Genomic DNA, 10842 nt, shown 5'->3' with positions numbered 1-10842 from the left:
GCATAAACCGAACATTTTTTCTAGTATTTCTAAATTCTTCTAGGCATTCTAGATTTCATGAAGCCAATTCAAAGGAAAAACATTTGCACCTGAAAAAAAATCCTACTCTGTGCTACTTCATGTTGCTGTATCTTGTATTAACCCTAGCAGGGCACAAGGTGGGGATGAAAGCTGTGTAGGTGGCAGGGATAGTACAGAATTGTTGTATTTTTCATAGAGGAAGCATTTTTTTAACTGAGGAACCAAATTTCAGTAGAGCCAAATGCTCTTTGTTTGCTCCTCTCTTTCCTTCTAAACATTGTAGATGACCCTCTTAAATTAATGGAATTACTGGAGTGGATAAGGCAAGTCTGTTTACACTTTAGAAACACCCCTGGAAGTCTCTCTAATCAAGTCCAAGATGTACCCTCCTCCTTAAATGCACAGCTTTGCAAGTCACAGTATGACCAAATGTACCACAAAAAGCCTAGAGAGGCCTTGCACGTGAAGCTGTTTCCGGAGGAGACAAGTCTTTTCTGCTTTCTTCTTGTTCTTTGGGTATCTTATAAAATACATATTTTTTTCTATTGTTGATAGGAAAACTGATCTGTCAAGACTTTATGATTTACCTTCTTCTTGATACTTATACTGCACTGGTCACCTCCACAGGGCAGTAGGTGGTTGCTGGCTTCCATCCCAAGTGCTCTGTAGCTGCAGTTCTTACTCGGACTACACTTTGATTTGACTGGTGATGATTTGTCACCTCTACACAAATGGTATGAGTATATAAATACCTCTGGGCTGTCAATTGTTGTTTCTTTAAGATTCCATTAATGGAAAGACATGGACCTATTGGAGTGGGTCCAGAGGAGGCCACAAAGATGCTGAAAGGGCTGGAGCACCTCTCCTATGGAGACGTGTTGAGACAGTTTGGTTTGTTCGTTCTGGAGAAGACAAGGCTCCAGGCAGACCTTAGAGCACCTTCCAGAACCTGAAGGGGCTACAAGAGAGCTGAAGAGGGACTTTGGACAGGACTATGTAGTGGTAGAACAAGGGTTAGTGGCTTTAAAGTAAAAGAAGGTAGATTTAGATTAGATATAAGAAGGACTTTATTATGGGGATGGTGAAACACTGTCACAGATTTCCCAGAGAAGCTGTGGATGCCCTACACCTAGAAACATTTAAGGCCAAGTTAGATGGGCCTTTGAGCAACCTGGTCTAGCAGGGGATTGGATTGAGATGATCTCTAAGGTCCTTTCCCAACCATTCTATGACTCTATGATTCATCATTATGGTGTTGTTCAGAGTGGCATGCAATCCCTGCCTGGTGATGAACTGAATTGGTCCTGTTTTTCCCTGAAAGGGGAGACAGTCAAATGCATATGCTTTATGTAATGAGGGCTGCTGGATCAAGTCAGAGTCAAAAGTTAATGACTTTTCTCCTTTCTTATCTCTGATTACCAAAGCAGCCTTCCTTCTTATTACACAAGGCATTCTGTTGTCTTTCCCTTCTACAGTAAATTAAAAACTGCAAAAACCCCAGACTGATTTTTTTTTCCAGCCGAAGATGCATGACTGACTTTGAAAGGATAAGAAAGGAGAAACTATAGATTTACAGTGAGTCACTTTTATGGTTATCATCACTATTTTCAGACACTGATGTGGTCAGTCCTCTGAGAACCCTGTGCTGTGAAGACCCCATACATTGCTATGCTTATCCAGGAAATACCCATGGCCCTGGCCCTAAGTCTGAGCAAGACTGGCTGTAGAGCCAGAGAGGTTGTGGAGCTGGCTCGCACTGATACAGGGCAAGACTGGGATTACAACCTTCCCAAATCCAGGTATCACAGCTGCAGATAGCAATGCAGAGGGCAATAAATCTGTAATGGTCTGTAGGAACTACTCTTCTAGCCCTTTTCCTTCCTTGTGATGAGTTGTGGGTATTTTTTTTTTTTTTAATAAAAGAAAGTCGTTGCCAGTTCAGTCATCACTCAGATAATTTGTTGATGCAGGAAGGAAGCACAGAGGCTGGCTTTCCTGCTGTCCTGTTGTGATGAGCACTTGCTGACAGAATGAGGTTATTTTCAAACAGTACCTTCTAAGACATTATTGTTCCAGCTTCATTTCCAGTTGTTAAATCCCAAGACTTCACAAGCAACCTTTCTGGAGCTCCATTCCTCATGCCTGACAGAAAATCTGCTTTGTCAGAAGAGCGAGCAGGTTAATATCAAAACTTGTAAAAGGAAGCAGTTACCCTGAATGCTCTTGTGAGTGTGATGCCACATTTCCCCACCAAACCACATGACCTCTTTGATTTAAGATTACCCAAAAGCTAGATTAGTTCAGGTCCCAGATTCCTGACCCACCAAAGTGACCATTCTGACTTTTGCATCTAATTCTCAGCTACTACACAAGTACTGCAGTTGTACTTAACAAAAATGACAGATGACAGTGCAATTAAATTCAATAATTTCATCCCTTCTTAATAACCTACTTTCTAGAGAGCTGTCCTACAAACTTCAGATTAATTTTGAACTTCAGGCACTGCGCTTCCGCATGCTGATCTTGTTAGGCTGAGCGCACAGAAACAAAGAAATTCATCCTGGCATTTGTTCTGATGTAAAGCTTGGTTCTTGGAGGCATCACACTCGCCTTTGAGCTCTGTAGTGGAGTCATGAGTAAGCAGATGAGCACAGTGAGGGAAGCTCCTGTGCAGGAAAGAGGTAGAGTGAGCATGGGGAGATCAAGTCCTTGGCTGATATAAACACAACTAATTTTCAGTTGGCGGGAAGAGATTTCCTTCCTAAAGGGCTTTCAAAATTACTCCTATACTGGAGAAAAATCAGAGTGCCAGACACTGACTAATATACCTGACAAGTGTTGGTGACCCTAATGTTAGCAGGTCAGGCTTTTCAAAGTTGCTCCTGGTACTTAAGAAACTTGTGCAAACCGAGGCCTTTAAGGACTTTTTGCAGCAAATCACTACTGCAAATGACTGACAGCGTGTACGTGGAACCATGAAATGACACGCACTGGAACTGGATTAGGAGGCAAGGATGGTGGGATGGCAGAGGTGTACATCTCTTGGCCCTTCCCTGGAGCAGCATCTGAGTGCGGAAGAAGAACTGGGATTGGGAATTTGGCTATGCAGGGGTGCGCAGCCCCAGACGCTGCCAGATTCAGAATAGGCATTTGCATGGTGTTACAAGGATATTCCATTTGGTCCCTCCAGGTACAGAGATGGACTTCTCAGTTCTCCTGAGGCTAAGATGAGGCACCACTGCAATGGTGATAGTGGAGCTACGGGTTTTATTCACTCTCTTGCTCCAGTTGCCATGCTCAAGTGCAGGGTTGATTGAGAGCTATCCCCAGACAGCCCCGCTCACATCATCTGCAGACTTTTTATCCCTTTCACGCTTCTTAACCTTCCATTTCACCACCCTTGTACCTTCTTATCTCCACCTCAGTTTCCTCCTAGATCAGAAACCCACCTCAAATTAGTTTATTCCCACAGACACCAATGTTGGTATTTCTGATACTTTTACCTGGGTAATCTTTGTCTAATGTGATATGCCTGACAGAGTTATCTGGGTATGGCAGCTTTTCAAGGCCTGTGGAGTTTGGCCACGTCTCACACAACTCCAGCCTACTTGTCTGTGAGATCTACCCACCCCTCCTTTGTGGCAGCACCTGCCAGTGACTCACATCAATATTTTTTTATGGAATCACACATTTGTTGAAGTTGGAAGAGACTTTAAAGACCATTTAGTCTGATCACCCTGCAATAAAAGCAGGGACATCTTCAACTAGATCAGGTTGCTCAGAGCCCCATCCAACCCGACTTTGACCATTTCCAGGAACGGGGCATCTGCATGTCCAACAGTTCCGCCACATCATGTCCAACATTTTTCCATGTCCTAATCAATTTGTTTAACCTCTGGCCAGAGACCAGACTGTGCTCCCATCATTTTCCTGCAGCCCTAACAGTGATTTTTAGTGTAGGTCTTGTAGCATAGTCTAAATATCTTAGTAAGCACACTCAAATGATCATCCTGAGAGATCAGACTAAAATGTACTTAGAAGAGAAGTTTGTGTTTTGCCTCTAGGACGAAGAGGTCCAGGGATACATTGATGGATTTCATGATCAGAAAGACTTACTCGATTGCTGGACTTCAAGCTCAAGGTGCAGTTGCAGTGGGAACGAATCCAATAAAATAAAAAATCATTGAAGTACAACCTCTGACTTGCACAGGCCACAAGATTCATGTCCTTTGTTTTAAAATGTCACTAATACATCAAAATTAGTTGGCTACCTTTTGGCACAGGGGTTGCTCACCCTCTCCTCAATTCCAAAAACAGAATACATGTTTTAAAACAACATTCAAAAGCAAGAAAAGTGATGGAATGGGAGGGACTAGCTTTGAGTACTAAAATAGCATCCTATTGAATATGAATGTTACCTGAAGAGAAAGTGCAGTTCAGCATGTTCGTACAAGAATGAAGACACCTAATGTAAACTGAAAGCACACAAAGATATACTGGGGAAAATCTTGCATAGCTTGGTTAGAAGATAACATCTAATTCAGCAAAATAAGGGAGGCAAGATATATTACTATGAGTTGGTATGAAAATATATAAATAGCAGGGTTACAAATTTAGCTAAATTGGCACATCTTAATGTAGGACAAACCTAATTCCTGGACCTGCATCTCAGCCAAAACTGAAACTGCCCGTAATTTTTTGTTTGGTTGGTTTTATTCTTTCAAATTCTTATTCTTAAGGTACTTGATTAGCAAACAATTTGACTTCAAACAGTGTCCAAATAGAGAGTGTCTCCTGATTTAAGGTTTTAAGCCAACAGGTAAAGAACATTGAAGAAAACTGGGCTGCAGTGTACATCTTGCTGTCAGATACTGTGGACTGTTTGTGTGGAGTACTAATTTTAGGCACACATCTGAAAAAATACAGAACATCTCCATTTAGGTGCAAAATCTGTTTTGTTCATCTCTTCCTGTGCAGGTAATTATGAATTTGCTGTTAGCCATACGGAGATGGTATCTTCTCTCTTGTTAATAGGAAGATATCAGAAATTTTAAGAAAACTAAAAAAAACCCACCACCAATAACAACAAAAAAACCTCCACCCCAATATTTGAGACATATAAACTCCTCAAATATGCTAAGAGAACAGTTTTCTAAGTTACTGCAGTTACTACCTGCTTACACCCACTCAACTTGAGCTTGCCTGCCAGTACACTTCATTATGCAAGTGTAATTTGCTATCATAAACCCCTAAGATCATTTTCCCAAACTTAGGTGTATCATACTCTATCAGCAGCCTTGTATGTATATACATATGTAAACATATAGAGGTAGTTTGTTTTTTATTTTGCTAGAAAGGAACATCAATCTGATGTTGAAAAGCAAAAAACTGGTGTCTTGCTCCTTAGACAGGGAATCATTTGGATTATTCCCTGTGTTGCAGGGTGTGTTACGCATTGTATTCACACCCCTCTTTGTTCCCATTCCCTCAACCTTCTCCACGGTGAAGACTTCTTCTGTGTCACCGGCAGCTAGGATTTTCATACCTGTAGCAGTAATGTAACATATTAGAAAGTGGTCTGTTTCCTCTTTGTGGGCTTTAACTTGTGGATTAAGCTTGAATCCCTTCATTTCAGATAAGAAACTGGTCTTTGCATTTAGCCTACAGAGTGTTTAATGAGAAATAGCAGCTCCCATCATCTGCAGCCAAAAGAATCCATTTTATGTGAGGTTTGGGTACGGTGTTGTTTACGAAGCTGGTCTTACCTAAAGCTTAAGTGGAATACTGTTATCTTCACTGGCATAACAGATGGTACCTTTTCCTCCAACTAATTAGCTATGCAGTGCCTTGTCTGCAGGACGGGAAATCCTTGATGCCTCTCTGCTACTACCTCTTCCCCCAGATCTGTGCAGCAACCCCACCACAGGCTGTCATGGTTGAGAGCCTGTTAGCCTGACAGAGTCCAGCAAAAAGTGTTCCTGATCTATTTCAGACCTTTGGAAATTTGACAGGTCGCTCTTAATTAATCATGAGAGGCTTGCTTGAGCTGTTGCTTGATGCGGGTGGATTTGGCTCACACAGCTGAAATGGGAAGCCTCTAGCACTGGTTGCTGTGAAGTCAGGTTTAGAGAATCAGAGAATCACAGAATCACAGAATGGTTTGGGTTGGAAGGTGCCTTTAAAGGTCATCTAGTTCCAAACCCCCTATAATGCGCAGGGACACCCTCCACTAGATCAGTTTGCTCAGAACCATGTCCATGGGACATTCACCACCTCTTATGGCATCTCTGCAGTCTAGCCAGTGCCTGGTGTGGAGTTTCATATGAGGTCAGGGATGCTGCTTCCTCCCTAATCCCTTGGGAATTTCTTGGATGTGATGGTAGCCTACCAAAGCCTCTCCCAGATCTTAGAGAAACTGAGCTTTCAATGTGTTATCTAAGGAAAGCCTCTAAATGTAGATTTTAAAAGACTTTAGTGCTACAGTTGAGCAACCTGGTCTAGTAAAAGGTGTTCCTGTCCATGGCAGCAGGGTTGAAACAAGATGGTCTTTACAGTCTCTTCCAACCTAAACTTGTGTGATTCTATCCCACAGCAATGTGCCCTGCTATTGAGACTACAACTGAGATACTTAAAAAAAAGTGTGCTGAATTTTCAACCAGAAACATCTGACATCAAAACAGTGGTATGGTTAAGTCTCTGGCTAGCAATGAGGGGAGTGTAATGTCATTTCAAGACCAGGAGAAAATAAATCATAGTGAATAGGAATCTGCCAAGCATGAATTCACTGGGAGCTCTGTAGCAGTCAGCTTCAGTTCTCCAGAGTGACACCTGACCTGCCATCATGGTCACACGCTTAGCTTTTGGTGCTTTGCAGAGCTGTATCCTAAACTGGTTTAGGCAGGACTACTCTTGGTAACCCATCATTGCTGCCTGACAAGCACTTAGCAAAGATGGTTAAGTAAGTGCACTGTTCTCAGATAGAATGTACTCAGCTAAAAAAATCCCCAAATTAGTCCTAAAGTCATTTTTTGTTATATTGGTTGCAAACTTTGCACCTCTATGCCTTGTACACAAATCCTACAGCTGCAGCTGTATGGACGTATGTATGTATGTTGTCGTCTTCTTGTTCTGTGCATAAGGAGGTGTGGGCATGAGTTAGATGTGATTATTCTGGACAGTGAAACACTTAGAAGTCGATCTGTATTCAAAAAGCTTTGCAGAAAGTCTATACTTTTGCACACTGGAAAGAGCATCAGGGTGAATGTATGAACATATGATACTAGTGAGGCCTTAGGTTGAATTCTTATGCACTAAACTCTGATGTGACTTTATCTGAAACTTCATGTATATTCATACTGCTGTGGCAAAAAAGTCAGATGGGGAGATCAGAGAGGCATTTGTCAGTTAGAGAAATAAAGCAAAAAATGCTGATTCTTTCTACTTTTTGAAGAAATTGCCTCACAAAATTAGCAGCAAGCAAACACATGCTAAATCTAGCAAACACTTATGTTGTCACTATAAGCATCCTACTACAATACTTGATGGAGTAACATATGATTATGGTGACAGAGATTGTCCTGGATTTCTGGATTGGATCCACCCAAACACTCAGGCAAGCAAAGAGTATTGAACATGTCCTGCAATTGGCTTCAATGAAATTACTCCTTAAGAAGAGTCAGAATGTGAGATGTTTTATTGGAACTTCCGATGGAAAGAAGATAAACTACTACCAGGAGCTAAAAAAAAAAAAAAAAAAAGGCATTAAAAACTAGCAGTGTGAGTCCGTGTGGGAAATAAACATTTGTCATGAATGTTGCTGCACTCATTCTTCCATGAAGAATTACAGACTTCTGAATTGTTGCAATCCAGTCTTCAAACTCCAACACTAGATAAAGGAGCTGACAGATATCTGTGCCCCCACTGAATTATCATTGATTGAAAACTAAGATTTGTTGCTTTTAGCAGCAAAATATAAATCCTTCTCCTATAGTACACATCTTTGCCTCTTTTTTTCTGTCTACTGTAGAGAGCCTCACGTTGCCCACAGGATTTCACAAACATGGGTGTGAATTCTTTCAGCAAGTTGGACAACCGGTTTCAACACACTCTGGATACCAGGTACACTATGATTCAAAACACAAATGTGTAAGGATCTCTGAGGAGATTAAAATCTGTTTAAACTACTGAGGTATGTGATGGATGAAAAGACAGAATGGGAGAGATATGTTGCCTGGAGAAGCATTAATGGAATCTAAATGGACTTGTTACTGACTGGACAATCCACCCAGCAGACTGACAGCTTTTCCCCAGTTTATTGTTGTGTACTTATGAATTCTTATGCACCCCAGTTTATTGTTAAATTTTATGAATCCTGCTGTACCTCCATATTGTCCCCATTTCTCCCTCAGACTTTCCCTTCGAAAGTTGTTTGTCCCTGTTCTCCCCTGCTTTCCCGCTCCTCTGCCACTGATTGGCTGTAGTTACCACAGTGCAGGGAGAGCTACCATTGGCCAGTTCCCTGAGAGACCAGGAGTTCCACCCACCTTTCCCCTGTCCCCCTATCACATTTCTCCCTGAGCTGTCAATCTCTTGCGCCTCCCCTGTTTGGAATCTGCCCCTCAAACCTCGTTTATTTAAACCCTTGTACCCCCTGAATAAACCGGCATTGCTGCACACCCTCCAACTGTGCTAAGAACTCTTTTTGCAGTGCCAGGTCCCATCCCCCTTACCCCCGCGGACCGTGGCAGAGGTAGGTATGGTTTTCTTGGGAAATTAATGTATATTGCAATCTGAGGAACTGGGCATTTCTAAAAATCAGAGATGCATGTCCCTAAAACAAGATAATTTGATTGTTCTAGAGGCAACACATGCTGCTGAGAAACTGCATTCACCTGTTTTCTGTGGGGTGGGGTCATGTCCCCTGAGACAGAAGATGCAGTTTCTACATGTTTACTATTTAGCAAGTGCTTCTGGTAAAAGATCACTCTTGTTTACACTTCTTAATTTGTTTTCTCTTTTGTTTGCTTGTTTTGTTCTCAAATTCTCCTATTAATACATCTTCTGGAACTGCCTGGCCTACTTTAGGCTAAAAATAGTCCTTGTTGCTACTGCTGTAGCTCCACACAAGCCACATAACAACCACACCAGGAAAGAAAAACCCTCATGCCCTGCTGAGCTTCCCTGAAATGACAAGTGGGTCAGAAATCCATATGACCAAAAAGCAGGAGGAAAATGAATCCTGCCTTCCTTCTCTGTACTGGGCTTGGTGATGGTGCAAAGTGAGGGAAGAGCAGAAAGGGGTCTGTGTGTTTTGGTTTCCCTCTGTCTCCTCTACACCCATCAAGGACAGTAGATGACACTTCACTTATGGAGAGACATGAAAGAAACAATGAAACTGCAGGGACAAGAAGCTTCAAGGAAGACATTTTCATTTTGGTTTCCAATCACTCATTCTTGAAATTAAGGTAATTTGATTGATTTCTTGAGTAAATAGCAGTCTTTGGGTATGATCAGACCAATGCTTCTGATGCTGTTGCACTGCTTAAGTGAACAGGGTTACCCTGTCTCCTTCATTGGGCTGTGTCTGTGCTCCTGGTGTCTTAGAAAGGAAAAGGGCATTGGATACACAAATGTTTTCCTCTGCATTGCAGCAGACAAAACTTAACACTTCTCAACCTTGAGTGAAAAACTTTACACTACTTGTCTGGTTGTGCTCCTAGGTTCATGTGGCCAGTGATGCATACTGGTGAGACACAAACAGTCTTACTGGCCTTACTGGTGATCTCTGGCTGATAATGAAATGTGGGAATGAAGAATACCCAAAAATGCTTCTGCAGCTACCTTGGCAACTGAGGAATGAAACTCTATTGCTCCACAGATAAAAACTGTGTTTCTATGATTTACTCCAGCTTGTGGGTGCTATTTTTTTTTCCATTTTACACTTAAGGCATATTGGCAAGAGCATGTCATACGCTTGTTGGAAGCCAGGACTCTGTGCTCATTTGCAGTAGAAAATCCCCTGGGTCACATTTTTGTTTGCCCTGCCAGCTAGCTTGAATATAGTTGGGGTTTTACCATCCTCAGTTATAGTAACACATCTGGGACTTGGAGACAAATCTAAGCCTAACATAGAGAAAGCACAAGGTATTCTGTGTTCTCACTGATCTCATAAGGCAGTTTGTCGAGGACAAAGTTATATCGAGTACCATGAATTCAGGGTGTCCCAGCAGCTTCTGCACAGGACAGGAGCTGCTCAGGTGGATGGGGGGGGCCGCGGGTGGTTTTTGAGTTGGGACCCAAACGGCGTTGGTCAGCAGTCCTGCCTGGTGCCCCTGGAAGGGGGCATGCCAGCATTGCCAAGATCTGGACCAGGATCTACATCCCACCCTGCTGCCATTGACAACCCCTCTAACTCAGCGCATCCCCAGAGTCTTGAGGCATCAACACCGCTACGGGTCACCCAGACCCCGTCCTTCTGTTCCTTGGTTGATTTTCTGCTCCCTCCCTTTTCGGGTGGTGCAGTCCCGCCCGCGGTGATGCCGCAGGGCGAAGTCGCAGGAGCAGCGTGATGCCCGCGGTGGGACCGGCACTGGAGCAACCGGGAGACCCTCCAACCCCCGCCGGGCACTGCCGACTGCAGGTAGCGATGTCCCCAGGCGGCGGACTCGGCCCCGGCCCTCAAGGAGGGGACTCGGCTCCAGCCCCCAGGGAGGGGACAGCCTGGGAGAAAGGGGCCGAGCGCAGGGAAACGCGGCGGCTCGGAGGGTCCCGCTCCCCCCTCCCCTGCATTCCGCCCGCCCCTCCCGGCCGGCCCCTGTCCCC

At 43.4% G+C, this 10842-nt stretch overlaps 1 protein-coding gene and 1 long non-coding RNA gene across 2 annotated transcripts in view; both read left to right on the top strand.

The window, feature by feature from the left end:
* Window positions 1–574: 574 nt before the first annotated feature.
* On the top strand, window positions 575–1744 carry LOC116780122. The gene is made up of 3 exons (XR_004354337.1): window positions 575–755; window positions 1541–1596; window positions 1702–1744. It is a non-coding gene; the product is annotated as an uncharacterized LOC116780122 (long non-coding RNA).
* An 8837-nt stretch (window positions 1745–10581) lies between these two features.
* Window positions 10582–10842, top strand: part of PLPPR1 (phospholipid phosphatase related 1) — a 130343-nt gene continuing 130082 nt past the window's right edge. The window contains exon 1 of the mRNA XM_032675821.1: window positions 10582–10660. The gene's annotated coding sequence lies outside the window, so the exon portion shown is untranslated. The remainder of the gene's footprint in view (window positions 10661–10842) is intronic.

The sequence above is a fragment of the Chiroxiphia lanceolata genome, chromosome Z (assembly GCF_009829145.1).
Source record: "Chiroxiphia lanceolata isolate bChiLan1 chromosome Z, bChiLan1.pri, whole genome shotgun sequence".
NCBI lineage: Eukaryota > Metazoa > Chordata > Aves > Passeriformes > Pipridae > Chiroxiphia > Chiroxiphia lanceolata.
This window is presented reverse-complemented; position numbering and strand designations above follow the sequence as displayed.